General features: G+C 47.3%; 1 long non-coding RNA gene across 1 annotated transcript; it reads left to right on the top strand.

Moving 5' to 3' along the window:
- Positions 1–2,751: 2,751 nt before the first annotated feature.
- Positions 2,752–8,135, top strand: LOC146401166 (uncharacterized). Its single transcript, XR_014809561.1, has 2 exons — positions 2,752–2,986; positions 4,190–8,135. It is a non-coding gene; the product is annotated as an uncharacterized LOC146401166 (long non-coding RNA).
- Positions 8,136–18,046: the final 9,911 nt, after the last annotated feature.

The raw sequence follows: 18,046 nt of genomic DNA, 5'->3' as shown, positions 1-18,046 counted from the left end.
TCCCCATTTAGTGGTATCGGTGAAACGTCTCATTTCTCAAAACAAGTTTTGCCGCCGCCCTCTCGAAAGAATGTTACTGGTATGTGGGCAGGTTGTCCGGGGCCAGCCTCTTATCTGGAGACCTGATTCAAAAAGTCTGAGTGCAGCGAAGGGCCTGAGGCCGCCTGCTTTGGTTTTCTTTTGTTTAAAGAGCATGCACGGGTCTTGCTAAAGCACCGTGCTGTACCCCCATCCAGGAACCCCGCTGCACACATCACTTCCTGAGCGCCCGGAGTTGGAAGGCCATTATCTCCTCACCAAACAGGCTGAAACAACAGTTCCTGATATTCTTCTCAAATACTTGAACTTCCCAAGGCATCCGGAAAAAATAATTCCATGGGATGGTGTTGCGAATAAAGGTAGGATATTTCCGTTTCCTTGGCTGGAACCCAGGGACCAGCAGAAAGGAATTACTGCCCACTGAGTAATTGCTGAATTACGGAGGGGGGCTCGGGCTCCGGCGGCGGGGGGTGCTGTTTGTCTTTGTTTTGGGAGCCCTGCGCTGGACATGATGGCCTTGGGTTCCTGTGTGTCCATTTGTGGGAACCATCCCAGACATGACCTGCAGCTCCTGGAACTAACTGGTCTAGGACTTCGTTTCCTTGCACGCCTAAAGAGAATTCGAGACTCCTGGTTCCGACTTGCCAGATAAGAAAGGCATACTTTCTAGAAAGAATGAGTATAACCTGGTTTACCGTAGAGTGGGAGCTTTTTGCACCCTGTGCCTCCAGCTTTTTTGAATGTGCATTGGTAGGTTTTCATAATAGGAGCCCTCTCCTCTTTGACCCTTAACCATCAAGGCACCGCCAAGGGAGCCTAATGATGGTCACAGCCAAAAAGAAAAAAAAACAATTAAGATGAATGTTTAGACACGGCCTTCTGGAATTCTCATCTGAAGAACAACTTATTTCATCAGGGACACACAGGCGGGTTTTCTTCGACGTGTCCTGAGACAAAATTGGGCACAGCCCTTTGGATGTTGAGCCTCAAGCATGTTGATTCTAAAGCTGTTTGGACATTTCCAGGAGATTACCTGCTTTGAACTTCATCTGAGTCTCTGGCTCTGTGTTGACCTGTCCTCCCTACTAAATCAAAGGTGTAATATATGGTGTGCAAGTGTCACAGGGAGTGGCAGTGAGCAGAATGAAGAGACACTCAAGATTCTGGAGCGTTAGGCAGGGAGATTGTGTAAGCAGTTTCTGGAAACGTCGACTATGTCAGTTGGGCTCATCCTCCTGTCTGGAAGCTTAGGTATTGATTCAGTGTCTTTTCATCCCAATACTTCAAAGCACATTGTTTGATACTTTTCTCTAAGGAAATGTATAACTTTTGAAAAGGTAGTGTGAAATTGGCATTTAAAATTGTTCCTTTCTTTCTTTCTTTCTCTCTTTCTTTCTTTCTTTCTCTCTTTCTTTCTTTCTTTCTTTCTTTCTTTCTTTCTTTCTTTCTTTCTTTCTTTTTGTCTTTTTAGGGCCACACCCATGGCATATGGAGGTTCCCAGGCTAGGGGTTGCATCGGAGCTGCAGCTGCCAGCCTACAGCACAGCCACAGCAAAGCCATATCTGAGCTGCATCTGCAACCTACACCACAGCCCATGGCAATGCCGGATCCTCAACCCACTGAGCAAGGCCAGGGCTTGAACCCGCAACCTCATGGTTCTTAGTTGGATTCGTTTCTGCTGCGCCACAATGGAACTCCTAAAATTGTTCATTTCTGATTGTGTCAGAAATCAGCCAATTCTTTAGAAAGAGTGGACTATCTAAACGGAGACTTTCTTCCTTAGAGACGTCTTTCCACTGAGCCTGGCCCTTTCTTGGCCGGACAGTGGGGTCGGCCGCCTCCATCCAGCTCCTCATGGCCACACGTCCACTTCGGAGGAAGCCTTGTCGCTGGACGTTGGCTCCTTTTGACTCCCACCCAGCCTGTCGCAGCTAAGAGACCTACAGATGGAAATGGGGCAATTTGTTTCATTAAAATGTAAGAGGTAAAACTAAGACTGCACCACAGAGTCCCTGGCAAAATAAACGTGAAGGGAGCCCGAGAGCCCACGGTCTGAGGTTGTGATTACAGCCAGCTCTGTGGACGGACGAGGGCCAGGCCTGGCCTCGGGACTCTGCTCCTTCCGTGGCATCAGCTGGGCCAGGGTGCGGTGGTCTTCGGACTATTTCGGGAGCTTAAGGAGAAGAGACTGTGTCTGGAGGCTTTAGTCAGTTGCCTTTGCTGTTTGGGCTCTCGTCTCTATCATGGAGTCACTCTGGCTTCTTATCTTGGCTCACTCCCAGGAGGGGCTTCGCACAATGGTTTGCCAGTTCTCTAAATCCCAGTTACCGTAATGGTCTTTCTGACTACCCCAGAGGGAAATTACCAGCCATGAGTAGTGGACACACGGATGAAGCAGTTAAATCCTAATGGCCGCCATATATCTTTAGGGATGGGCGCCGTTAATGTCTTCTGCTCTCTTCTTCTAGCACCTTCTTCTTGGTAACATAGCAGTTCCTGGGTGATAAGATATGTTATAGCTTTGTATGTATTTATTTATTTTATTACTCGATGAATTTATTACATTTATAGTTGTATCATGTCGTCCCTTTTAAAAGCCTTCGACACCTCGGTATATCATGGGCCGTAGGAGCCGAAACAAACCAGGTGTGCAACCAAGGTAGGAAAGTTCAATTCCCGTTCATTCCTCATGGTCACTTCAGCATTACTCACGCTGGAGAAATGATAGGTGATGCGTCTGTAAATTAAAATAAGTACATGAAAATACAGAAGGAGGTTTTTCTGGAGTTCCTACTGTGGGTCAGTGGGTTAAGAACCCAACCAGTATCCAGGAGGACGTGGGTTCGATCCCTGGCCTTACTGAGTGGATGAAGGAGCTGGCGTTGTTGCAAACCTCGGTGTAGGTTGCAGATGTGGCTGGGATCCGGTGTGGCTGTGGCTGTGGCTGTGGCATAGGCCGGCAGCTGGAGCTCCGATTCAGCCCCTCGCCTGGGAACCTCCATGTGCCGTGGATGCGGCCCTAAAAAGACAAAAAAAAAGAGATTGCAGTTTGTCCAAAGCAAATCTGTCTTAGACTATATCCAGGGCCTGCACCGCTAATCCCGGCCGTTGTGTCTAGATCTTCTGATGTACTTTGCAAAGAACAGGGGCATGAACGAAGCAGGACACGGGGCTGCTGCCGAAGGGAAACCGTCAGGTGAAGAAGCAAAGACCGACTTACGGGAAGGGGCTGGAGAAGAGTTTCACACTCAATCGCACAACTCCTGGACTGTGGAGCAACCGCTGGGGGCCGACCTGGTTCATTTCCCCTTCGAGGGGGCTTCACGGAAGAGGCAGGATGTGCAAGCTGGGGGGGCACAGTAACGGGTCGGAAAAGGCAAAAGAAACATTTCAGAGCCGCCTTTGAACGTCAGACTCCGTAGCAGCTTCACACAGACCATCTCATGAATCCTGCAGAGCAGACATTCACAGCCCTGTGTATACGTGAGAATATTAAGGACTAGAGAGATGAAGCAGCTTGCTCGAGCTTACGCAGCTAGGGAGTTGCTGAGAGGTGGTGGCTAAGAGTATTGGCTCTGAATTCTCCCAGCTGCTCTACTGCCTGGCTGGGCTTATCGTCTTTCTACTTCAGTTTCTTCACCTGTAAACAGGGGGGGAGCAATAATAATAGCTCCCTCATAGGTGCTGTATGATGAATTAACTATTTAGTGAGACAAAGAAGTTAGCAGTTTCTGACATAACTGTGCCCACTCAATAAATGTTTAAAATGTATGCAGGAGCTCCCGCTGTGGTGCAACAGGATCGGCAATGGGAGCTCGAAGACTTGGGAGCGCTGGGACGAGGGGTCCCTCCCCAGCCACCCCCAGTTGTGCACCGTGGATCTGACGTTGCTGTGGCTTAGTTCGCGGCTACGGCTGGAATCTGATGCCTAGCTCGGATCTGATCCCTGGGCCGGGAGCTCCCTATGCCACAGGGGCAGCCAAAAAGAAAAAAAATATATATATGGAGAGAGAGAGGATTCGACAGTGTCTCACCTCCATCTTGCCTGACTCCAAAGCCCACACGCCCTTTTAAAAATTTTTTGTCGTTTTAGGGCCGCACCCAAGGCATGTGGAAGTTCCCAGGCTAGGGGTCCAATCTGAGTTGCAGCTGCCAGCCTACAGCACAGCCACAGCAATGTGGGATCCAAGCCGCATCTGCGACCTACACCACAGCTCAGGGCAACGCCAGATCCTTAACCCACTGAGTGAGGCCAGGGATGGAGCCCGTGTCCTCATGGACACTAGTCAGATTTGTTTCTGCTGCACCACAACAGGCAATCCTAAAGCCTATACCCTGGATTCTGTCACCCCGCAGAGCAAGCAGGTAGAAAATTCCAGACTGGAGATTAAGTACAAGCAACGTGTCTGCTAGAGAATAGTGACTTCTCTTCCTGTCTGAGGTAGGGTTGAGCTGGTGAAGTAATGAAAAACGCTTGGCTAATCAGATGGACGCTAATTACGTCGGGCCTTAGACGGTGGCCGAGGATGGAGACTAGAGGCCCCCAGACCCGGAAAGCCAGTGAGCTGGTGGCTGGGGCTGAGAGTGTGTCTGGAGCAGCGTGTGGGGTCACAGTGGGGGTTCCCAAACTTGACCCGGGACGCTGCCAAGTAAAGCGTGTGGTCATGTGGCCCCGCACTGCGGGACATCGCGGCAGAGAATCCCCCCAAGTGGGAGGGTGCTGGCACTGATGTCACCACGTCGCACGTTTGGCGGTGCAACCTCAGACCCTCAGTACCGCCCTGGCTGCTGAGAGATGCCACCTGCTGCCGGGGGTGGGGGTGGGGGGCATGTCCCCCTGCTGTGGACCTGACCTCCCTGACTCCCCAAAGCTCCCATCAACTTTAAGTTAACTAGAGTTGATTCTGTAGCCATTAAAAGAAAAAGTCATCAATGTTTTATTCCAGATAAATCACAAAATCAAATGAATGAGAAAAATATAATAGGAGTTCCCTGGTGGCTCAGTAGGTTAAGGATCTGGTGTTGTCACTGCTGTGGTGAGGGTTCAGTCCCTGGCCTGGGAACTTCCTCATGTCTTGGGCCACAGCCAAAATATATATATGAGAAATAGATATAAATGAAATGCATATGAAATATATATGTGAAATATGTATGAAATAATATATATAAAATATATCAGAGGGTCTCAGGGTATAATTTTTTGGCTTCAGCAAGCCTTACATACTGTTTTAATGCATACGTATTTACTAAAGATTTAGTAAATTGACTACACTGCTCAAAATACTTGACATTTCTAGTTTTACACCCCATTTCCCCCATTTATTATATTTTCACCAGAAAGTTTATTGCAGCTTCAATACAATAATGTCCAATCTTCTTTCTAAGCAATAGAGCCTAGTGGCTCTACCTCCTAAGTCTTATGATTACCTGCAAAGGTTAATACGTAAAGATTAAAAAGAAGTCAAGGAGTTCCCTTGTGGCGCAGCAGGTAAAGGACCCAGCGTTGTGACTGCTGTGGTGCAGGTTTGACCCCCGGCCCAGAAATTTTTGCGTGCCTTGGGCATGGCCAAAAAAGAACAAGAAAAAGAAAGAAATCAAGCTGACTACTTCCTGAGCAAATCTTTTGTTTATTAAATTAAAAGCTGCCATCTATAGGAAGAGGTATTGCTAAGATATCAGTTATAACTCTTGCAAGTGATTAGTAATCATTGTATGTTCAGCCAGTGGTTTGAATTAAAACATAAGAATTATAGTAGGGAGTTCCCATTGTGGTGCAACGAAAATGAATCCAACTAGTATTCATGAGGATTCGGGTTCAATTCCTGGCCTTGCTCAGTGGGTCGGGGATCTGGCATTGCCATGAACTGTGGTGCAGGTTGCAGACTTGGCTTGACTCCTGCATTGCTGTGCCGTAGGCCAGCAGCTCTAGCTCTGATTTGACCCCTAGCCTGCGAACTTCCAGATGCTGAGGGTGCAGCCCTAGAAAGGGAGAGAGAGAAAAAAAGAATTGTAGTAACAACAGGAATAGTTATATCATGTTAGGAAAGAGGACACTGTACTGATTAAGAATAAGGATTTAGAGCCAGAAGGTCTTGGAGCTGAGTTCTGTCCTCACTCCTCTGTCTCTAGCTGAATAAACTTTGCATGTGACTTGAAAATTGTATCAGGCATTAGTGTTTACAAAAAATTTTGCACAATACTTATTTATTTGAAAGTGTCAGACCCGTGAGGTAGGCAGAAAAGGTGTCACTCCTCTCATTGGACTTCAGAACTGAAGTTCAAAGCCACATGAAGTAACTTAATGAAAGTTAATTACGGGCAAATCCAGGACGCCGAACCTGGTGCTTTGTCCTCTCTGTGGTTCTGCTCTACAGACCAAAACCAAGAGGGTGACAAGACACCTCGACTTTTGTGACTGTAAGAGCAGGTCCCTGATGGCGGTAGTTTCCAAGGGCCGGTCCACAGACAGCGATGACACTGTTTCCCTGCCTGTGTCATCCAGACGCTTGGGCTGATGGTGAGGTGAGAAAACGAGGGGCAATGCAGGGGTTTTAAACAGAGTAAAATTTATTCCACTCGAGGGACTGCCTTTTACTCTAAGATCGTATCTTTCCCACGATTTAGTGTTAGAATGGTCTCATGACACGATGAAAGAACCTCATGTCATAAGCCCAGTTTGTTGCGGTGGTGGTGGTGGACATTTCTGCTTGATATAGTAGAACTTTGGCAAAACCACATTGGGCCACAAAGTTTATTTTAGAAAATGTTCGAGTCCAAAATTTGAGAATCATTGCTCTGGCATGATTTCGTTTTTTTTAATGTATTCAAAGCTTAAATTTACGGTGTTATTTAGTTTATATTAAGCCATGACCTCAGGCACTTGGATTTTTATATACATTTAATTTTTTTCTCGCTTTTTAAAAATTACCTAAGTCACAGACGCTTAGCTTTTTTGGCAGAGGTCAACGTCCATGTTGAGAATCCAGTGAAAACTGTGGATTCGTTTAGTTACCCCCACCCCCCAAAAGTCCCCCCAACAATTACCGGTACAAACTTGCAGTACTGAAAACCGCCTCTAGGCGGCGCTCGTTGGTTTGGTCTTGTTTTCTCCTGTCTGCTTTGCTCTGTTAGGTATTAGGGCTTGTGCAGGTGGCACTGATTTTACAAGAGACGGGGTAGAGGCTCAGTGTCAGGACCCAACGTGTCTCAGGAGGGCCCTACACTTTGTGTGGTTTTTAGGTAGTATTGTCATTCAGGGGAAGACTGTGAGTGGGCTGCGTCGGCAAGAAAGTGGAGGGAAAGGATTCTTTTATATAATTGATGACGGTATAAATTGATGTCATTTCTTTGGAAGGCAGTCTGGAAATATCTATCAGCATTGTATTTTATTTTATTGTATTGTATTTTTTTGTCTTTCTTCTGTCTTTTTAGTGCCGCACCGTGGCATATGGAGTTTCCCAGGCTAGAGGTCCAATAGGAGCTGTTGCTGCTGCCCTACGCCAGAGCCACAGCAACACGGGATCTGAGCCTCGTCTGCGACCTCTGTGACTGCTCACAGCAATGCTGGGTCCTTAACCCACTGCTCGAGGCCAGGGACTGAACCCGCCACCTCATGGTTTCTAGTCAGATTCGTTTCCTCTGAGCCATGACAGGAACTCCTATCAGCATTTTAAATGTACATACTTGTATTTGTATATGAAGACATGTATACAAAGCTCTTTGTTGGAGTTTCTCCTATATGAGTAAACTGCTGGAAACATAAGTATCTATCCGTATGGACCTGGTTAAAGAAATCATTATGTATTCTAACAAGAATACTACACAGCCACGAAAAAGGGTGACACAGTACTATTTATGACCAAATGGAATGATCTCCAAAACACATTGCTATATGAAAATGTATTTTAAAAGGAGGAAATGCACACACACACGTGGGCTTGAATATGCCAGGAGTTTACACTAGTGGCTGGTAATAGTGGCTGGCTTGGAGGTAGGGACTGGGGAGATAAGCATCTACCGTGGGAGAGATACTTACTCTTTCTATGCATTGTAGTGCCTGAATTTTAATTGGTAAAATGTATTTAATTTTTTATAAGCTATGTGTTTTGTGTGTTTTTTTAAGGGCCACAGGTGTGGCCTATGGAAGTCCGGGCTAGGTGTCCCATCGGAGCTGCAGCTGCCAGCCTACACCACAGCCACAGAAACTCTGGGTCCAACTGACACTGCAGCTCATGGCAATGCCGGATCCTTAACCCACTGAGCCGGGCCAGGGATCAAACTCGCATCCTCACGGATACTAGTTGGGTTCCTTTCCGCCAAGTCACAATGGGAAGTCCAATGAGCTAATTTTTAAAAAGGAATTTTTTAAATGGCCTGTGCAATATGAGAAAAAGACATTGAAGGGTATTTACATTCAGTGACGTCTGCCTAAATGAACGGGCTGATGCAAAAGGAACAGATTTTTCTTTTTCCCCATCCGCTCCCCTAAGAACAAGGGGACATCTAATGGCATGAAGGACTGGTCCATGAATAAGTCAAAGGACAAAGCTTTTCCCACCGCGTGTGGCCAGGCTAAGGAATTCACCGCCACAGGCAGTCATAGAGTCAAACACTGTGGCCGGATTTTTTGGGGGGTGGGGGCGCGGCGGGGGAAGTCTGGTCACTTCTGTGCAGTCATAACACTTGTAGTTATGCAAGAAAAGATAAGGGCAATCACTCCTGGTGGAGCAGGATGTAAGCTGATCGGTGCAAAGGAAGGAATTTCTCCCCAACCCTCCCTTCTTTTTTTGGCTTCTTCCAATGCCTCAGAATAAACATGACACAATTGGCGAGGTCCACTTTAAAGAATCGACAGTGCTTCCTCTGAATCATGAGGATTAGCCACTGCCAAGGGAAGGGCTCCAGACCTGCCTGGGCAGCAAAGCTCATCACTCTTTTTTTTTTGCACCCAGAGTGAGGGCCCCTGTCGTTCAAAATTAAGCCAACCCTCTGCGACTGCGCCGTTCCAGCCATTCCCAGGACAGAACAGGCTCCAAGGGAATTACTGGGCTTCAGCCCCCCTCCAGGGGAGCTGGCAGTCTCGTGGAACCAGCAAACCCCACATGATTGTGGGAAGGACTGAATAGATAGGAAATAATTCATGCTTTTTTTCTCTTTCTCTTTCCTTCTTTGGCTCCAACTGGTAATGAATCCCTCCACGGGGGGCGGGGGGGGGCAGAAGACATAAACTACCACTGACCACTCTCATTTAGCCCTAGCTCCCAATCTGACATTCTTGTGGGTCTCCTTTAGCCATGCAACTCAAGAAATACTGCACCCATGTACCTCTGTCTTGTATTTTAAGATCAAGAGGAGCGTGGAGCGGGTTGATTTGGATGTGAGCAAGCAAAGGCGGTGGAATATAGAGAACTGTGTCCAGGTGAGCAAGGCGAGATGCATTTAACAAAATCCACTGCAGCGAGTTCCCAGCATGACTCAGAGAGGATGAATCTGACTGGCATCCATGGGGATGAAGATTCGATCCATGGCCTCGTTCCATGGGTTAAAGATCCGGTGTTGCCATGAGCTGTGGTGTAGGTGGCAGTCGAGGCTCAGATCCTGCCTTGTTGTGGCTGTGGTGTAGGCTAGCAGCCACAGCTCCGATTCAACCCCTAGCCTGGGTACCGTCATGTGCCTTGGGTGAAGCCATAAATCACACACACACACAAAAGAAGAATGAAAGAAAGACAGAAAAAAATCCACTGCAGAAGGACTCTATTCTGTCCCTCCGTGTGATCGGGTCAAGGGCAAACCTTTAGGCGTCCAGTCGCAAGAATAAAGGACTCTCTTGTTGTGAAGCGTCTCTGCCCTGTTGTGGGCTCCAGCAGCAGGCAGACGGGATTTGTTCAATGTGCAGGAATGAATGTGCTTCCCTTTGCCAGCACTTTGCTTTGCAGAGCCTCTGCTGTCAGCCTGCAGCTGGATGATGTCTACACAGGCAGTGATCCCAGCCCGTCTGGTGGCTGAATACAGAGGCACGACATCTTGTGTGTCCTACAGACAAGACTCAAAACAGATGGTCCGCCCAACACCCAAAGCCAAGAGCAGCCTTGTTTCTGTCATTATCGTGTGGCTTAATTACATGCTAGAAAGTTCCAATGGAACTTAAAAAAATCTTATTGCATTTAATTATAATTCACTTTTCTGCTAGCCAAGCCCACTGGCACCACGTGCAATCCCAACTTCCTACTGTTTTAGGAGACACGCTCCATGTCTAGTGTCGTCCCTTGGAAGTTTCTGCAGCGATGGAAGGGTTCTGTATCTGAGCTGTCCAGTGTGGCAGCCACCAGCCCCCAGGTGACAACGGAGCCCTTAGAATGTGGCTTGGGAGACCGAGGAACTGGGTGTCTGATAAGACCTGATTTTCACTGTAAACAACAATGCCACCGAAGCCCCAGGGTCCCTTATGTCCCAGCCCATTTTGACATCAGCGTCCCAGCGAAGATAGAAGTGATGCAGCTACCTTCTTTCTCCCCAGCCAGAGCTCTGGCTCTCTTTTTTTGCCAGTAAGATTTAAGGCTGCAGGAGTTCCCACGGTGGCGCAGTGGATTAAGGACCCAACATTGTCTTCATGAGGATGCGGATCCAGTCCCCGGCTTTCCTCAGTGGGTTAAGGATCTGGCGTCGCTGCAGGCTGTGGCATAGGTTGCAGATGTGGCTCGGATCCTGAGTTGCTGTGGCTGTGGTGTAGCCTGGCAGCTGCAGCTCCGTTTTGACCCCTAGCCAGGGAACGTCCATATGCCTCGGGTACCGCCATAAAAAGGAAACAAAAAGATTTAAGGCTGCTGTTGTGACTCAGGTGCTGTCACAGGAGCTGGGCTCACACCTAATACCTGAATAGTGACCTCAGTGAACAGCAGTGAGGGCTCCTTTTCTAAGTGGAATAACCTGGAGGGAAAAATCTAAAACTCCAGTGTTGGCATAGCCAAGAGCACCACAGGGCACTGGGAAATGCCATCAGTAACCCAAGCAACTTCTTGGCAGCGACCCATGTCTTTTATCTGTTTCCTTAGTTCCTGGCATCCATTTTCTGAGTGCTTCTCCAGTGAGTGAATTCGTGTGTGCATGGACCAGTGAATATGGCTCCGAAGGGATGCTGGTCACATACCATCCCCGGGGCCTCTTGCTAAAGCCCCTGGTGCCCTGGCAGCTCTCCTTACCAGCAGATAGGTTATGGAAACATACAATGTAAGTGATAATGTTTTGCTCTCATGGAACCACTGATGCAACAAGGCTGCAAACTCACCTGTGGCTACTTTGAGCGCTGCATAGACGAAATGGTAGCCTACGTTTATAAAATCTGTGAGTCCTGGAGTTCCCGTCGTGGCTCAGTGGTTAACCAACCCGACCAGGATCCCTGAGGACACAGGTTTGTTCCCTGGCCTCGCTCAGTGGGCTGGGGTTCCTGCATGGCCGTAAGCTGTGGTGCGGCTCAGATCCCATGTTGCTGTGGCTGTGGTGTAGGCTGGCATCTGTACCTCTGATTTGACCCCTAGCCTGGGAATTGGGAACCTCTATATGCCGTGGGTGTGGCCCTAAAAAGACAAAAAAAAAAAAAAAAAAGCACTAAAATCCGTGAGTCCAGATGAAAATTTCCATTTTTCCACAAAACTTTTACTTCTTTGACTTTCTTCTGTACAATAGGCTTCAGCGCTTCCTGGCCATTCCTCCATTCCTTCCACCTTGACGTGCGTTTTACCACCGCCCTGACTGGTGGCCGTGGCACTGCCTCCCTCTCTCACTCCTTTGCCCCGTGATTATGGGCAGTTGCGTGGAATTCCTTTGTCAACTAAAGCCCGGGGTAGTTCCCTTTGCAGATAGTGAGACAAGAGCCTTGCTTTTCTCTTTTAAGATGCACCCTCAATAGCGTTCACTGTCTGCCTCCTTTCTAAGAGCTGGGTAGCATCCGTTTTCCAGCCTGTCTGCTTTCTTCATTGTTCTCATCAAACTAGTCCATCAGGGAGCTCCCTGGTGGCCTAGCAGTGGTTAAGGATCGAGCGTTGTCACTGCTGTGGCACCGGTTCCATCTCTGGCCTGGTAATTTCTGCCTGCTGCGCGCACAGCCAACAAAACAAAACAGAAACAAAATAAACAAAAAAATAGTCCATCAGTTTCTTCACCTGATCAACCCATTCCTGCCTTGGAGGCTTGTTTCCCCCCAGCTCTACCTGATGATCTGAATGTCCCATCAGCTCAAGGGCTCTGGCCTCATTTCCTTCCTCGTATCAAAACATACTTGAAATTCCAACGTGTATGGAGATGCTTTCAAAGAGCAAGACCAGTGTGCCTTCTGGAAGGAAGAATGCCGAGCCTCAGGAAGTGTGATAACCGATTGAGAAATCCACTCGTGCCACCGGCTGGTCGTCCGGTCCCGGGGAGGCGACTCGCCTGGCCTGGGGTCATTTCCTACCTCTGTGGTATAGGGAGAAAGGGCTCGGGGTGGCCCACGTGATCCCATCACGTTCTGATCCGGGGGATGAAGCTACCGTTTGCGCCCCACCATCCCATCAAACCCCACGTTGGTGGCGTGCTCTCCACTGATCAAGCAGTGCTGCGCGTACATGCTGTAATGCATTAGAAATAATTGCCCCCTTGATTGATATGAAATGTATTACGTACACTGCTGGCATGTCAGCATGAGGCCACGGATGGACACGTGTTTAATAGATGATGAATGATGATAAAACACGTGTGGTGGGAAGTTGCTTCTGTTAATGGCAGGTCAACCCTCCTCAGAGAACAACAACAACAACAAAAAAATTTTAGGGCGTTCTCTGATGGCCTAGCGGGTTGAGGCTCCTGCGTTCTCACCGCGGTGGCTCCAGTTGATGCTGTGTGGCGTAGGTTCAATCCCTGGCCCAGGAATTCCCGCATACTGCTTGTGTGGCAAAAAAGAAAAAAAATACAAAACAACAACAACAGCAACAACAAAACAGAAACAAGAGAGAACCTGAAATAAATGTTGCAACTCTCATTTAAAAAAAAAAGTTTTTAATTGGTTGAATACATGGCCTGCTCACAGATTAGTGAATAATCATAGCACGAACATCTGGGAAAAGAAAGAATGACAGAAAGAGGCATTTGGGCTCACGCTTTCCTTGGGGACCTCTGTCTGTTCCACGGGTGGTAGCTGAGAGTTGGAAAAGCTGAGCAGGGACTGCGACAGACCCTCAGGACCTGGGAGCCAAAAATTGTGTGGGGTCCGTGATGGCAGCAGGCTGTGGACCACAAACACTTGGGACTGGCGAGGAGGACGTGCGTACAGAGATGGACAATCCCTCACAGATGCCGCAGGTCACCTGTGAATCATCCAGTTCCTGTTCGGAATAAGAGAATTGAGGTCGCTGTGCCCCCGCCCCGACGGCTGGCGAAAGTCAACTTCCAGGCCTTAAATTCTCACTGCAATATTTCCTATACAAGGCCCATTATTCAGTCAAATATAATCCTGCACGTGGCCTGAAGACAATGGATCAACTCCCAAGGGAAACAATAAACAATAGAAATAGACTCACAGGGGTCTCTAGATAACCAATTCTCTTACACAGACATTGGAGTAACTGATGAAGATGTTTAAGGAAATTAGACGGGCTTTTGAGCAGATGACATAGAGCTGAAGCAAGAATTTGCGGCATGGAAGAAACATCTTAAGAAAGTATCCAGAATGAAGCATGAAAAAATAAAAGTTTAGAAAATACAGAGAAGAGAGCTGGGGCAGGGGAGGGGTGAACAGGGAGGGAAGAAAAGGAAAAACATACCAGTGGGAAATAGTACACTTTCCAATTATTGGCTCTGGGTGAATTGAATATCCATATGGAAAAATAAAATGTGGCCCCTACTTCCATACCACACAAAAAATTAATTCCAGGTGGACTGCAGGTTTAAATGTGAAAAGTCAAATTATGGAGTTCCTGTCCTGGCTCAGTGGTTAACAAACCCGACTAGTATCCATGAAGACACAGGTTTGATCCCTGGCCTTGCTCAGTGGGTTAAGGATCTGGCATTGCCATGAGCTGTTGTGTAGGTCGAAGACCCGGCTCAGATCCCAAGTTGCTGTGGCTGTGGTGTAGGCCGGCAGCTGTAGCTCCAATTCAACCCCTAGCCTGGGAACCTGTATATGCTGCAGGCACAGCCCTAAAAAGACAAAAGACCAAAAAAAAAAAAAAAAAAAAAAGAGGAAGAAGAAGAAGCTTCTAGAAGACAATTTAGGAGTGTCTTTTCATGAGTTTGGAAGGGAACAATTTCTTACACAGGACTCTAAAAGCTTTAACTGCCAATGACAAGACTTGACCATCTGTAAAGTTTACAGCTCTTTGTTTATAAACAATAACATTAAGAAAGTGCAAAGGCCACAGTCACAGAGTGGGAGAGTGTATTTATAACATCTCTACCCAGGGAGTTATTGCTAAACAAGTTAGTTATAGAGCCCAGTTAAAAAGATGAGCAATAGGAGTTCCTATTGTGGCACAGTGGAGATGAATCCGACTAGGAACCTCGAGGTTGCAGGTTCGATCCCTGGCCTTGTTCAGTGGGTTAAAGATCTGGCGTTGCTGAGAGCTGTGGTTTAGGTCACAGACATGGCTTGGATCCTGCATTGCTGTGGCTGTGGTGCAGGCCAGCCGCTGCAGCTCTGATTGGACCCCTAGCCTGGGGACTTCCATATGCTGCAGGTATGGCCCTAAAAAGCAGGGGAAAAAAAGGGCAATAAAGTTGAACAGTCAAAAAATAAAATAAAGTGAATTGGAATAGTCAGCTCATAAAAGAGAATATCCAAATGGCTAATAATCATTTGAAAATGCAAATTAAACCAGAGTGCAATATTATTCCAAACACACCAGAATGGCCACAGTTGATTTTTTAATTTTTCTTATTTTTAAAATTATTTTAAAACCATTTTTAAAAATTGAAGGATAGCTAGTTCTATTATTTTCGGGTTACAGCAAAGGGATTCAGTTACATATATATATTCTTTTTCAGATGCTGGAAATATATATTCTTTTTCAGATTCTTGTCCATTATAGGTTATTACGAGGTATTGAATGTGGTTCCCTGTGCTACACAATGGATCCTTGTTATTTATTTTACATGATAATCCCAAACTCCTAATTTATCTCCCTACCTCCCCTGTCCCTGTCCCCCCATCACCTTTGGTAACCATCAGTTTGTTTTCTACGTCTGTGAGTTTCTTTCTCTTTTGGAAATAAGTTCATTTGGATCATTTTTTAAGATTCCTCATATAAGTGCTATTATATGGTATTTACCTTTCTGTCTGACTTGATTCATTTAATAGGATCATCTCTAGGTCAGAATGGCTACAATTGAAAAAATTGACCAAGACTGACCATACCAAGGGTTGGTCAAAATGTGAAGCAATGGCAATGTATATAGTGCGGCCAGGAGTATAAACTGGCACATTCTGGGAAAAGCTGGACATTATCCGCTAAAGCTGAGCAGAGTCTGCTCAAAGACCTAGCAAGTCTCGCCCCAGCAGAAATGTGTGCCCAGGCGTCCCCTAAGACACACACAGGACTCTTTATCAGAGCATGATTTGTAAGAACCCCAAATTGGAAGGAACCCAAACAGATAGCAGCAGCAGAATGGATACATAAATTGTGATGTATTCATGCAATAGAATAGTGTACAGCCTCCGCAAATGAACTAACTCAGCAGCATGGGTGAATCTTACAAATGTAATGTCGCATGAAACCAGCTAGATACAAAAGTATCTCTCTGATATGATTCCACGCATATAACGCTCAAAACAGTAAAACTAATATCTAGTGGGAAAAGAAGTCAGAGGAGCGGTATCTTTGGGGTGGTGGGAGAATGTAGCAGTTGGGAGGGGGCTCAAGGTGGGGCTCGTGCAGTGCTGGTAATTTTCTAAGTCTTGACCTAGGTGAGAGTTACACAGGACTCTTCTCTCTAGATGATTCACTGAGCTGTATACTTTTTTATTTTTTCTTTTTTGGCCACACCCATGGCATATGGAATATCCAAGCTTTGGCTTGGATTTGATCTCTGGCCCCCGAAACTTCCATATGCCGCAGATGTGGCCGAAAAAGAAAAGAAAACACCTCTCCCCACCCAGTGATTAGGTTTATTCAAACTAGGGTTTATCATCTGCTGAGTTCTGGGCTAACCGGTAGAACTGCAAAGGTGCATCAGAGGCAAGCGTCTGGCATCCAGGAACTCAGAGTCTAGCTGTGGACACTGACTTATGGACAAATTACTGGGACATAATATGCTAATGACATGATAATGGGCCATCAAGGATCAATAGGCAGAATAAGATCAGGAGCAATCTTGCCGCATAGGATCACAACTGGTTTCTCTTAAGGAGTCAGGATGTACACGGCGTCTTAAAGTGTGATGAGCGTTGCAACAAATGAACAAGATGCTTAGGGATGGTCTAAGCAGAAAGGGCATAAGTAACACCAAGGTTTAAAAATGCGGGCACTTTCACTCAGCCACTAAAAAGATAATGAGAAAAACCCATCCTTATTCGGTGTTGCATCCACGCTGTCAGGGATAAAAATGCCAGGAGGACGGTCTGCTGCCGGGGGGATGAGGAAAGAGGAGTGGGGGAGAACCTTGTTAATCTTACGCTTCATGCCAGGATTCTCTTTAGAGGAGATCTGCTTTATTTTATTTGGTAGTAGCCAAGCACGGATAGAACTACTGAAAATAAAAATTGTGCATCTCTTTCGGGGGAAATGCTTCTGTGCTCCTGCTCACTCTGCTCTCCAGCGCTGATGGGGTTCCCAGGAGCACAGCAAGAAACACGTCTGCTCCCTGGATTTATGGTTTTCTGTCTGCTTGCATCACCACGCCACCACTGCACCCCCCTCTCGAGAGCTGGCGCGTGTCCCAGTTGATTCTCCAGGCGGGTGCACAGCTCCAATAAGCTGACACTTCTGCAGCATCAAGGTGCTGTTTCGTGCATCTCTCTGCTGTGCATTTAACACGGGGAGGAGGAGAGGGGTCGTCTACCCTGCTCTGTCTCTCATATTGTGGAAAGTAATGTCTTTTCAATCAAAAGAAATCTTGGTGACTCCATTTTGCTCCGGTTTTGGCTGAAACACCTTCCTGCGACCCCCCACCCCCCACCCCGCCCCAATCCTCTTTCCCTCTTCTCCCGGTAACAGTTTGTTTCAAATCAGCCATCCAAGAAGAATGTGCGCCCTGACCTGACCCATGGGAAGGGGACAGGTACATCACTCGCGTTAGGGATAGACAGGGAGGGTCTTTTCTTCTTTGCGTGCACTTTTTGAGCACCTGCGCCCTTCTGTAGAAGGAAAGAGCCTTGTCGAGATCTCCCCGTGTCCATGTGTCTCATTTTTCGACACTGGCGATCCGAGCCGTGTCCCCAACAATATCCACGTCCTTGTCCTTCTGCCCGGCACAGCGGCTGGCACCCTGTGGGTGCTGCACAAATGTTTGTTGAAACCACATTAAATAAAAAGCCCAGGTGGTGAGTGGCCCTAATATTGCAGCCATGGCATCTGGAAAGCTTACCTTGAGTCCCTTGAGGGTGTGGACAGACAACGGGGCTTATCACCCACATAAGGACACTTTTTTTTTTTTTTGGTCTTTTTGCCATTTCTTGGGCCGCTCCCACAGCATATGGAGGTTCCCAGGCTAGGGGTCGAATCAGAGCTGTAGCTGCCGGCCTACACCACAGCCGCAGCAACGCAGGATCCGAGCCGCGTCTGCAACCTACACCACAGCTCATGGCAACACCGGATCGTTAACCCACTGAGCAAGGGCAGGGATTGAACCCGCAACCTCGTGGTTGCTGGTCAGATTCGTTAACCACTGCGCCACAACGGGAACTCTAATAAGGACACTTTCGAGTGAGAAGAAAGGTGTTATGAATCCATAAGCCAGGGTCGACCTAGGATTTTCTGGAGCAAGCTGAGAGATTTGGTCACCCTCTTATGATGGTCACTGTAGGTTGACACAAGATGTCCC

Source organism: Sus scrofa, chromosome 7, assembly GCF_054392235.1.
Source record: "Sus scrofa isolate SSC_HxYL_T2T_F1_AM1 chromosome 7, Sscrofa_HxYL_maternal_Yorkshire_Landrace_v2.0, whole genome shotgun sequence".
NCBI lineage: Eukaryota > Metazoa > Chordata > Mammalia > Artiodactyla > Suidae > Sus > Sus scrofa.
This window is presented reverse-complemented; position numbering and strand designations above follow the sequence as displayed.